This window comes from Ceratotherium simum, chromosome 22 (genome assembly GCF_057802395.1).
Source record: "Ceratotherium simum simum isolate JZ-2026a chromosome 22, ASM5780239v1, whole genome shotgun sequence".
In the NCBI taxonomy this organism is placed as follows: domain Eukaryota; kingdom Metazoa; phylum Chordata; class Mammalia; order Perissodactyla; family Rhinocerotidae; genus Ceratotherium; species Ceratotherium simum.
The window spans coordinates 23420322-23431352 of NC_141921.1; the positions used below are offsets into that span (position 1 = coordinate 23420322).

An 11031-nucleotide genomic window follows, 5' to 3' on the forward strand; every position below is an offset into this window, starting at 1 on the left:
TTCAATAGAGGCCATTGTTCCAAGAGCAACAATTCAACTCTAAACCAATTTACCCTATGGGGGTGTGTGTGTGTGTGTGTGTGTGAAGTATGTGTATGTGGAGTTTTTGTTAGGAAGCTGAGACCCCAAGTCTGATTAAGTTAAGACTAGTTATTATGAGAGTTCTCTAAAAATTTTCCCAATTTAGAAGTTTTTCCAATTTAAGGATCCATAAAGAGTTATTTTGGCCACTTGGTATCATACCCCTGCAGAACAAAGACAGAAGGTGAAGTCCAATAATCCTCTAGATCTCTCCCAAATGAGGGTCCCTCCTTTCCACAGGTGAAGTCCAATAGTCTCTTAGATCTCTCCCAAAGGAGGGTCCCTCCTTTTACTCACACGAAATGCAAATAGAGAGACAGGGAATTCATGACTGTGCGTGTCCTGGTGACTGACCCAGCAAAGCAAAATGGAAACTACTCACATACAAGACAAACACATGCATACAAGGACAAAAAGTAGACTGCAGTCCAATGCGTTTCTCCACTCCAACCAATGGGAAGGCGGGAGCAGCAAAGGAAGTCCCCTGGGCAAAGATGCCCGGACAGCTGCTGGGGACCACTGATCCCTCAAACCCTCCCGGGGGCTGTCCAGCCATGGGCACAAGCCTCCTGGCTGGCTTGCCAAAATTGTTACCAGACCTCTTAATTCTCAAATTTAGGCGTGCCTGACGCACAGTAAGCCAAACACTGAGACATCAGTGCTTGGAGATGGAAAAAAGTTTATTTGAAATGGCCAAGAGGAGAAGGCGGGAGCATGGGTTCTCTCAAATCTGCCTTAACAAGAGAAGGCAGGGAGTTTTATAGAGCTAATCGGTGTGGCAGGAGGAGTTTCAGAGAAACAAAAGGGTAATCAATGTTACTTTCACTCTCAATAAGCCCCTGGGCAATCTGACTTCTGGGCATCAACTTCTGGGCTGGGGGCTGGTTATCCTTCGATCCTTGAAGGCATTCCCTTTATTCTGTAAAACAAGCTCATAAATCCTTGTTACCCTTGAGTTACCCCTCAGGTTAAATAGGAAAATAGCAAACTGACAAGATTAACTTTTCATAAGGTCAAAAGGTAATCTTACTGAATATTTACAGTAACTCTCAGGTACCTGGCTTCAGCACTATCAAATATACCCAATTTCCCAAGCCAGAAATCTAGGTGGTAGTCTTAAGTTCCTCTTCTCCCAAAGTCCCCACATCTAGTCACCAAATTGGATCAAATATACCTTCTAAATGTCTTGAATCTATTTTCCCATTACACCTCATGCCTGTACCCCCCTGCCCCCAATCAATGGATTCCTTTTTGGTAAATAGATAGCTAAAACCCCAAATCGCAATATAAAACATTGTTGTGCATTCAGGCTTAAAAAAAAGAATTCCATTTTATGACTTTTGAGGAGCTACAGGAGCCTTCTGATTACTCAGCCCCAAGGCCTCTTTTTCAAAGACAGATTGGTTCCTTGTGTTCTTCTTTTTCCTTATTATTTTTTTTGTTAGTGCCGTCAAGTCAATTCTAACTCCTAGCGACCCTGTGTATAGCAGAGCAGAACTCTGCCTGGTGTTTTTGCACCATCCTCTCATCTTCTGGCACTGTATTAGACAATAATCCACTGCTATTCATAGGGTTTTCATGACCAATTTTTTCAGAAGTGGGTGGCCAGGTCCTTCTTCCTAGTCTGTCTTAGTCTGGAAGCTCTGCTGAAACCTGTCCACCATGGGTGATCCTGCTGGTATTTGAAATACTGGTGGCACAGCTTTCAGCATCACAGCAAGACATGGCTGCCACAGTATGACAACCGACAGATGGGTGGTGTGGTTCTGTTACCTAATCAAGTGGGCTCGCCTCCTGGTGAGTTAAATAAGACGCTACAGCAGTGGAAGTTGTCTCACAAAGTAAAGTGTATTTGCAGCAAATAGGAGGACATGAGGAATCATTTCCAAAGTCATGGTGTCCCCGAACAAAAGGAAGGAGGAACTTTTATTTGGTTGGGGAATGAATATTCAAAACGGAGAGGCGAGTACACTGCAGATTATGGTAATGAGGCTTAATCTCCTCTTGAAGAGATCTTCGAATTAAAATTAAGGCAAGGTCATGGTGTAGCTCTTGTAGGGAGGCTTGGTTAGCTTCAGGGTGGCTACTGGTTGTCTTCTAAACCCATTCTTGAGTTCCCCGGGCACCTAGTTGGTGACAGTTCCCTAAGCCAGAAACAAACCCCAGGCCTCAGTGGTAAGAGCAGCAAATCTTAACCACTAGACCACCAGGGCTGGCTTCTCTTTTTCCTTAATTGATGTCTATTTTCCATTTTTCTGGTAGGTGCCATCTCCAATTCTGAATCCTTTGGAACTCTTTCCCTTCCTGACACCCTAGCTTGGCTGCAGCATACAAGTCCCCTGGATTCCCCTTCCTTGATCACCCTCAAGACAAACAGATACTCTTTTTTAAAAAGGGCTTTACAACTGCTAAAAAGAAACAAGCCCAAAACGGAGTCACTTGTATTAAACCCCAAGACTTAATATCTAACCTAACTGCCGTTTCAGTCTCTCTCAGCGTAGAATTTTAAACCAATCAGTCTGGAACTTCCTGATCAACACTAGTGAGGTAATCTGCATGATAAGACCCCCTGCCCTTCCCCCTAAGGGAAGTTGACCTTGCTTGATACAATCTTTTCTTTTGCTAATAACTTCCTTGTCCCACCCTTTTTCTGCCTATAAAAAGCCTTCTATCTTGTACGAAACTCCTTGGAGAGTCCTTCTATTTGTTAGATAGGATGCTGGGCAATTCATGAATCATTGAATAAAGCCAATTAGATCTTCAAATTTACTCAGTTGACTTTTGTTTTGTAACATGACTGTGGAAATTAATTAAAAATACCTTAACTGAACGAGTTGGAAAGGCCTATAGGGGGAGCACTCATGCTCTATCATACACCCTCAATTACTCCAAACAGGAAGAGACATAGCTTGCATCTCCCACAGAAGTACAATTACTTTACTACTGAAGGAAAATTTCTCTCTCCAAACAGCAACAGCACAGCCAATGAGAAATGCCAAAGTTCAGCCAATGAGCAGCTGTTGGCCCCCTCAACTGTTACTTTCCTCCAACGGACTTTTGTTTAGAACAGCCCTACCCTCCTTTTTTCTCTATAAAAGCAAACTCCCCTCTTTTGTTTTCTGGATTTGCCTAGGTTAGGCATAGCATGCACATTCAGAATTGCAATTCTTTTGGCTATTCCCGAATAAACTCATTTTGAGGGTAAAATAACAGGCAAATTTGCCTTTTAAATTAATGATTATAGAGGGTAGGGGATAAGTAAAACAGATATTGATAAGCTAAAGTTGTTACAGGAGTAATTCCAGGTCTATGGTTTTATACAGAGTTAGTACATGAAAGACCCAAGAAATTCTGCCATTATCTTTTATTTCTGAGTTTGGGACTCAACCACCTGCCATACCTTGATCTTTAACTCAGCTTTTACTGAAAGTCCCTACTCCAAGGCAGAAAATTAAATAGGCCTTACTGTGAAGTGCAATAAAAGCTCATATGCCCTCTTCCCAGCCCATCTGAGCATTACACACAACCAGCAAAGCAAAACTTACTGGAAATTAACTACTAGATTGTCATTAAGTAAATATGCTATGCAAGTCTAAACATCAATTAAAAATAAAAGCACCTAGGGGCCAGCCCGGTGGCGCAAGCGGTTAAGTGTGCGCGCTCCACTGCGGCGGCCCGGGGTTCACGGGTTCAGATCCCGGCTGCGCACCGACACACTGCTTGGCAAGCCATGCTGTGGTGGCGTCCCATATAAAGTGGAGGAAGACAGGCACAGATGTTAGCCCAAGGCCAGTCTTCCTCAGCAAAAAAAGAGGAGGATTGGCAGATGTTAGCTTAGGGCCGATCTTCCTCACACACACACACAAAAATAAAATAAATAAATAAAAGCATCTAGGGGCCAGCCGGGTGGCATAGTGGTTAAGTTTGCACGCTCCGGTTCAGCAGCCCAGGGTTCCTGGGTTCAGACCCTGGGCACGGACCTACACACCACTCATCAAGCCATGCTGTGGCGGTGTCCCATATACAAAATAGAGGAAGACTGGTACAGATGTTAGCTCAGGGACAATCTTCCTCAAGCAAAAAGAGGAAGATTGGAAACAGATGTTAGCTCAGGGCCAATCTTCCTCACCAAAAAAAAAAAAAAAAAAAGCACATCTATGAGCTTTGGCATCTCGGAATTCCTTCAAACTTGCCAGTCATCACACAAATAAGCCAATAATGGAAAGCAGCCTGAAAATGTAATTAACCTAAAATATATTTCTGAGGCAGGGGAAAATGGTATACAGCTGTGAGAAAAACAAAAAAAGCAAAAACATATATGAAAAATAAATCCATCACAGGCATACCCTGTTTTATTGTGCTTTGCACATATTGCATTTTTAACAAATTGAAGGTCTGTGGCAACCCTGCACTGAGCAAGTCTATTGGTGCTGAAGGCTCAGGACGGTTAGCATTTTTTAGCAGTGAAGTATTTTTTAATTAAGGTATGTACATTGTGTTTTTTTAGACACAATACTATTGCACACTTAAAAGACTACAGTATAGTGTAAACATAACTTTTATATGCACTGAGAAACCAAAAAATTTGTGTGACTTGCTTTATTTCTATATTTGCTTTATTGCAGTGGTCTGGAACCGAACATGCAATATCTCCGAGGTATGCCCATACTTCCTTTTCCAACAAGATGCACATTAGAGTAAAATAAGTCCTAAAGAACTCTTTTTAATATAGTTTCACCCATCTTTCCAAACTGGGGCTAAACCACATATGTTGGAGAGTATTAATAGTCATAGGATAAATGTGGCATGTCTTCCTGCTGCTTAATACTACATGGTAAAAAGTAATTTAAAATATTTTAATTTAAACCAAAGAAGGATATATCACAGAGCAGAAAACAAAATTCATATTCATTTTTAAAGTAAAACATGAGACCACAAAGAAATTGCACGTCATCAGGTGTTACTTCCAGACACACAAATGGAATTCCAGAGGGGATATATACACTTTCCTCCTGGAAAATTAGCACAATATTGCTTATATAAACCTGATGCTTCAAACTGCTTCACCTTAATCTTTTAATTCCTCTCCACTATACTTGTGCTCATACTGTTCTCCAACCTGCAAAGTCATTTTTGCTTATTCAAATCCTACTCAGCTTTTAAATCAACTCAGCCCCAGATTTTATCAGATTGGTATGAATTAAAAATAAGACTGATAAATCTAGGCATAACAGAGTAGCATGCTAAAACCTCCCACTGGAATCAATTATAAAATTAATAGGCTTTACCCCTGAGAGCACTTTCCAGGACAGAGTAGAGGAAAAAGCCCAAGTACAAAACAGTAGCATAGTGAGCTAAGGAGACAGGAGTTCTCAGTTGTCAAAGTAGTTGGAACATAAGAGGCACAATCTGGGAGAGGAGGTAACCACAGAGAAATAAGCCCTCACATTTGCATACTAATATCCCCCTCCTCCAATTATTAGCTGACTCCTAAAGTGTACTTCTACAGAGTAAGACTCCAAAAAACCTAGCAGAAACCAGCATTTGGGAGGCGAGAGAGCTGAGAAGAGATCAGTAGCTTTGCAGAGCTAAGAACAGTTGCAATTTAAGCCTGGCAAAGTAGAGGGGATTTGCTAACCACCTAGACTTTCAGTTAAGACTCCAGGGGTGCCATGCCCTAGGAGTAAGGGCCACATCCCAGGAGAAAAGATTGCTTCCTAGAAGCAAGGGCAAATCGAAATAGATTAGCCTAGCAAGGCCTAACACCAACCCTCAATGGATCAATGTAACCTGCTAGTACTACCCATCTGCCTAAAGGAAACTTGGTCCTCTCGGGAGGAAGTACAACTCAGGTCTCCAAAACGTTTCATCCACAATGTTCACAACACAATAAAAGTTTATGGGCAAAAAAACGAAACAAGACTGACTAAAAACCAAGGGAGGGCCGGCCCCATGGCTTAGCGGTTAGGTGCGCGCGCTCCGCTGCTGGTGGCCCGGGTTCGGATCCCGGGCGCGCACCGACGCACCGCTTCTCCGGCCATGCTGAGGCCACGTCCCACATACAGCAACTAGAAGGCTGTGCAACTATGACATACAACTATCTACTGGGGCTTTGGGGGAAAAAAATAAATTAAAAAAAAAAAAAATTAAAAACCAAGGGAAAAAAAAAGACAATAGAAACAGATCCACAGGTGACTCACATTGGTAGTATCAGGTAAAGCCTTTGATATGTTTGAGAAAATAGAGGAAAAGATGGAGAAGTTCATTAGAGTCCTGGAATTTGTTTAAAAAAGAAAAGTCATGAAAATTTGAGAACTGGAAAATAGAGAAATTAAGAATTCAATAGATGAATTCAGTATCAAATTAGTGAACCAGAAGACAGTTCTGGTTAGTAGAAAGTAGTCAGATTGATGCATATAAGGATAAAAATACAAATAATGTGAGTAACATGTGGGTCATGGCAAAAACGTGTGACACACATGTAAACAGAGTCCCAGAATAAGAGAAAACAGACAATGCAACAGAAGCAATATTTGAAGAAATACTAGCTGGACAATTTCCCCCAAGTGAATAAAAATATCAAACCACACAAATTCAAGAAGCTCTATGAACAACAAATAAGATAAATATAAGGAAAAACACAACCATACACATCATAGTCACACTGGTGAAAACCAAAGTTGAAAAGAAAATCTAAAAGCATCTAGAGAAAAAGGACATTAACATACAGGGAAACAAAAATAAGAAAGAAGGCTGTCTTCTTGTCAGAAACAATGAAGGCCGGAAACCAGTGGATTATCTTTAAAGTGCTGGAAAAAAATCTCCCCAAAATTCTATGCTCAGTAAAAATATCCTTCAAAAGGGCCGGCCCCGTGGCTTTGTGGTTAAGTGTGCACGCTCCGCTACTGGCAGCCCGGGGTTCAGATCCCGGGCACGCACCGATGCACCATTTCTCCGGCCATCCTGAGGCCGCATCCCACATGCAGCAACTAGACATACAATTATCTACTGGGGCTTTGGGGTGGGGGGGGAAGGAGGAGGATTGGCAATAGATGTTAGCTCAGAGCCAGTCTTCCTCAGCAAAAAGAGGAAGATTAGCATAGATGTTAGCTCAGGGCTGATCTTCCTCACACACACAAAAAAATCCTTCAAAAGTAAATGTGAAACAAGGACGTTCTTAGATTAACGAAAATGATGAGAATTTATCACCAGCAAACCTACACTGTAGAAATGCTAAAGGAAATTCTTTAAGCTAAAGTGAAATACTTGTGAAATTTGGTGTAAAGATTGGGAAGGAAGAAGCAAACAAACTGTCTTTATTTGTAGACAGCATGATTGTGTATATAGAAAACCCTAAAGAATCTCCTCTTCCTTCCAATAAAAAACTATAAGAATAAATGAACTCAGCAGGATCATAGGATAATACAAGGTCAATAATTAAAAACTGCCTCTCTCATCACTTCTCTTCACCATCGTACTAGAGGTTCTACTCAGGTCAATAATGCAAGAAAAAGAAAAGATATTAATCTTGAAAAGGAGTAAGTAAAATTGTCATTATTTATAGATGATATGTTGTGTACACAGAAAATCCAAAAGGGTCTCCAAATAACTACTGGAATTATTAAGTAAATTTAGCACAGTCAATATTCAAAAATCAATTACATTTCTTTGTACTAGAACAGTTAGAAAATAAAAATTTTAAAATAACCATTCTCTATAGCATCATAAAACATCAAACATAGGAATAAATCTAATGAAATATGTCAAGATCTCTACACTGAAAACAAAACAATGCTGAGAGAAATTAAGGAAGATGTAAGCAAATGCAGAGATAATAGCATGCTCATTGACTGACTCAATATTGTTAAGTCACTTTTCTCCAAATGGAGGTACACATCAAAATCCCAGGAGGAGTTTTTGTGGAATTTGCAAGATGATTCTAATGTATATATAATGTATACAGAACCTAGAATACCCAAGACAATCTCAAAAAAGAAAAAAGTTGGAGGACTTACCATAAAACTACAGTAATTAAGATAGGGTGGTATGGACACAAGCAAAAATAAAATGACTAATGAAAGAGTCCAGCAGCAGGTATACTCCAACCTCTTATTTCTTTGCATTACAGCTACTTCTTTTTTTTTTTTTTTTTTTTAAAGATTTTATTTATTTATTTTTTCCCCCAAAGCCCCAGCGGATAGTTGTATGTCATAGCTGCACATCCTTCCAGTCGCTGCATGTGGGACACGGCCCCAGCATGGCCAGAGAAGCGGAGCGTCGGTGCACGCCCGGGATCCGAACCCGGGCCGCCAGCAGCGGAGCGCGCGCACTTAACCGCCAAGCCACCGGGCCGGCCCAAGCTACTTCTTTATACACTACACTTTGCAAAGATTTGTTTTATTCAGTTGAGTTCTGCAAGCTCTTTTACTGGCTTGATAGGAAGGCTGGGGGAAGGCTAAATGCTTTTCAAACCAAACTAAAATGTCCATGCTTAGTTCTGCAGGCAATGGGGAGCCACTATTTATGAAGTGCCTAAGTACTGGGGTTACAGACATAGGATTATTAGGATGTCTCACACTCATAATACTCTGCCTAGCACATTATGCAACAATGTAAGTGTATATAAGGTACAAAGTGAAATGAAGGAAGAGAAGATGGTTAAAGAAGTATTCAAGAAGGTGAAATTTGAGCTAGGTTTTGTTTTTTTTTTTTGTGAGGAAGATCAGCCCTGAGCTAACATCTGTGCTAATCCTCCTCCTTTCTTTTTTGCTGAGGAAGACCGGCTCTGAGCTAACATCTATTGCCAATCCTCCTCCTTTTTTACCCCAAAGCCCCAGTAGATAGTTGTATGTCATAGTTGCACATCCTCCTAGTTGCTGTATGTGGGACGCAGCCTCAGCATGGCCAGAGAAGCGGTGTGTCGGTGCACGCCCGGGATCCGAACCCGGGCCGCCAGTAGCAGAGGGCGCGCACTTAACCGCTAAGCCACGGGGCGGCCCTGAGCTAGGTTTTAAAGTAGTGTCTAAGAAGCAATAATGGGGGATATTCTAGGTACAGGGACAGCTCGTGCAAAAACCAATATAAGGGAACTATAAGAAGGGGAGTTATTGCTTAAGATAAAATGCAGGAGTGCTGGTGGAAGGAAATGAAGTTGGAAAAGCAGACATGGGTCATATCAGGAAAGTCCCTGAACAATAGAAACCTTGAACTTCATCCTGTAAATCAGTAGCTTTGGGGGTCCAGCAAACACTTCATTCATATTTCGTTTTTTAAACAAAAATTTACTTTAAAAAACTAATAAAATCTTGAGATACATTTAACTGTGTTATATACCAATTGTTAAGTATTCTGGAGCCCTCCAAAGCATTACTTTGTGCTAGGTTAAGAGACCTTCAAATAGCTTTTCCTGCTTATCTGGGTGAATACAGTTCAATCCCTTGTCTCTGTACCACTGATGAGGAAGGTTACAGCTTTGCACCTATCCTTTTTGGATTCTGACCTGTACATGTTCGCTCACAGAAAACCCTAGAGGCAAATACACTATTTTAGCAAAGGCATCAAATCCTCTAATGCTCTTGCCTTATCCTAAGAGTTAAATTGGCAAAGTGTCGCGCCCTGATACTGTCGGGGCTAAACAAAATACAGTTCTTGTTACCAATTTTAAGGGCTTCTTGTCTTATATATTTGTGATGAGGATTACAAGTTATTGTCAGATGTTATTAGAGATTCAACTCTTAAAGAGAAAATTCACTTATCTATTTTCAAGCTTTCGATTCGCTTAATTGAAAAGTATGCTGAGATTGCATCCTGAGAAAACTGGAAAAGTTACCGTTTGCAAACACTAGTCCATGCAAACCAAGATACTCTCAATCCTGTATACTAGAGCCAACTACTGAAATCAAGTGATAAATACTGCTCCTTCATCTAAATCCCAATTTCAAGTCCGAATTCATCAAGAGTCAAATTTTTAGAGTAATTATTTAATCTCTTTTAGCTGAGATCCCGTGTACAATTCTACTTGCAAATGGAGTTCTATGATTTTTTTGTTGTTGTTTGAAAAAATCATTGCTTAAAGGAGAGCCACAGGTGAGACCAGATGCATGTTTTAGAAACAGAGGCGGCGGAGAGAGACCAAATGCTGAAAGCCCATCACGACGTAGGAGCAGCGGGCGGCGGGAACGCGGGCAATGACCCCCGACTCTGCGGACAAGGTTAAAGGAGAAGACAAACAGAATCCACGGGCCTGACCCGGAATTCCCGACCCTCCTATGGCGGAATCCGCAGGCACGGCCCCGTCTCTAGGAATCCGGCCCGACCCGATGCTTCATCCTCCCTCCCGCTGGCGGAACTCTCCGCCCGTCTCCGCTAAGGCAGAGGAATAGAGACCCACACCACAGCCACTCAAGAACGCTTACTAACTTCTCTCAGGGACGCTCCCCGCGCGAGGTATCTCCAAGGCAGTTTGACGCGAAACGGCCCCGCAGGCCCCGCCCCCTTCCCGCCGTGCTCTGCGGCCGAGCATGCGCAGCGCGGCCGGCCCAGCGCGTCTCCTTTTCCTGTTGGAAACAGCGATCTTGGGATAGGAAAGAAGGTGGGAGAGGCGGCGGGGGAGAGCCCATAAGACTGCCTGGGAGCTTACAGTTGAAGCCATACCTAGATGTCAACCAAATATGGACCCTTAAAGGCTGGGGCGGCGTCGGGATTGACTCAGAGTTTAGGCGGGGCGATTAGATTTCCTGGATTCGAGAGAAGGCTTTATTGATAACTTCGGTAAATCCCAATTTCGTCATCCTTGAAATGGGGATAATTATAGTACCCACGTCATAGGCTTCTGATGATTAGAAAGACAGTGTTAGTAAGGGGCTAGGTACAAAGTAGATTCCCAGTAAAAGAAATTATCCGCAGAAACAGAGTGGTAGTTCAGGATTCTTCCTTTTTGGGGAGCTCTTA

General features: G+C 42.0%; 1 protein-coding gene across 4 annotated transcripts in view; it reads right to left on the bottom strand.

Annotated features, from left to right (window-relative positions):
- Positions 1 to 10567, bottom strand: part of ZMYM1 (zinc finger MYM-type containing 1) — an 84402-nt gene extending 73835 nt beyond the window's left edge. For all 4 annotated transcript variants that reach the window (XM_087446326.1, XM_087446323.1, XM_014784130.2 and 1 more), the window contains exon 1: positions 10501 to 10567. The gene's annotated coding sequence lies outside the window, so the exon portion shown is untranslated. The remainder of the gene's footprint in view (positions 1 to 10500) is intronic.
- Positions 10568 to 11031: the final 464 nt, after the last annotated feature.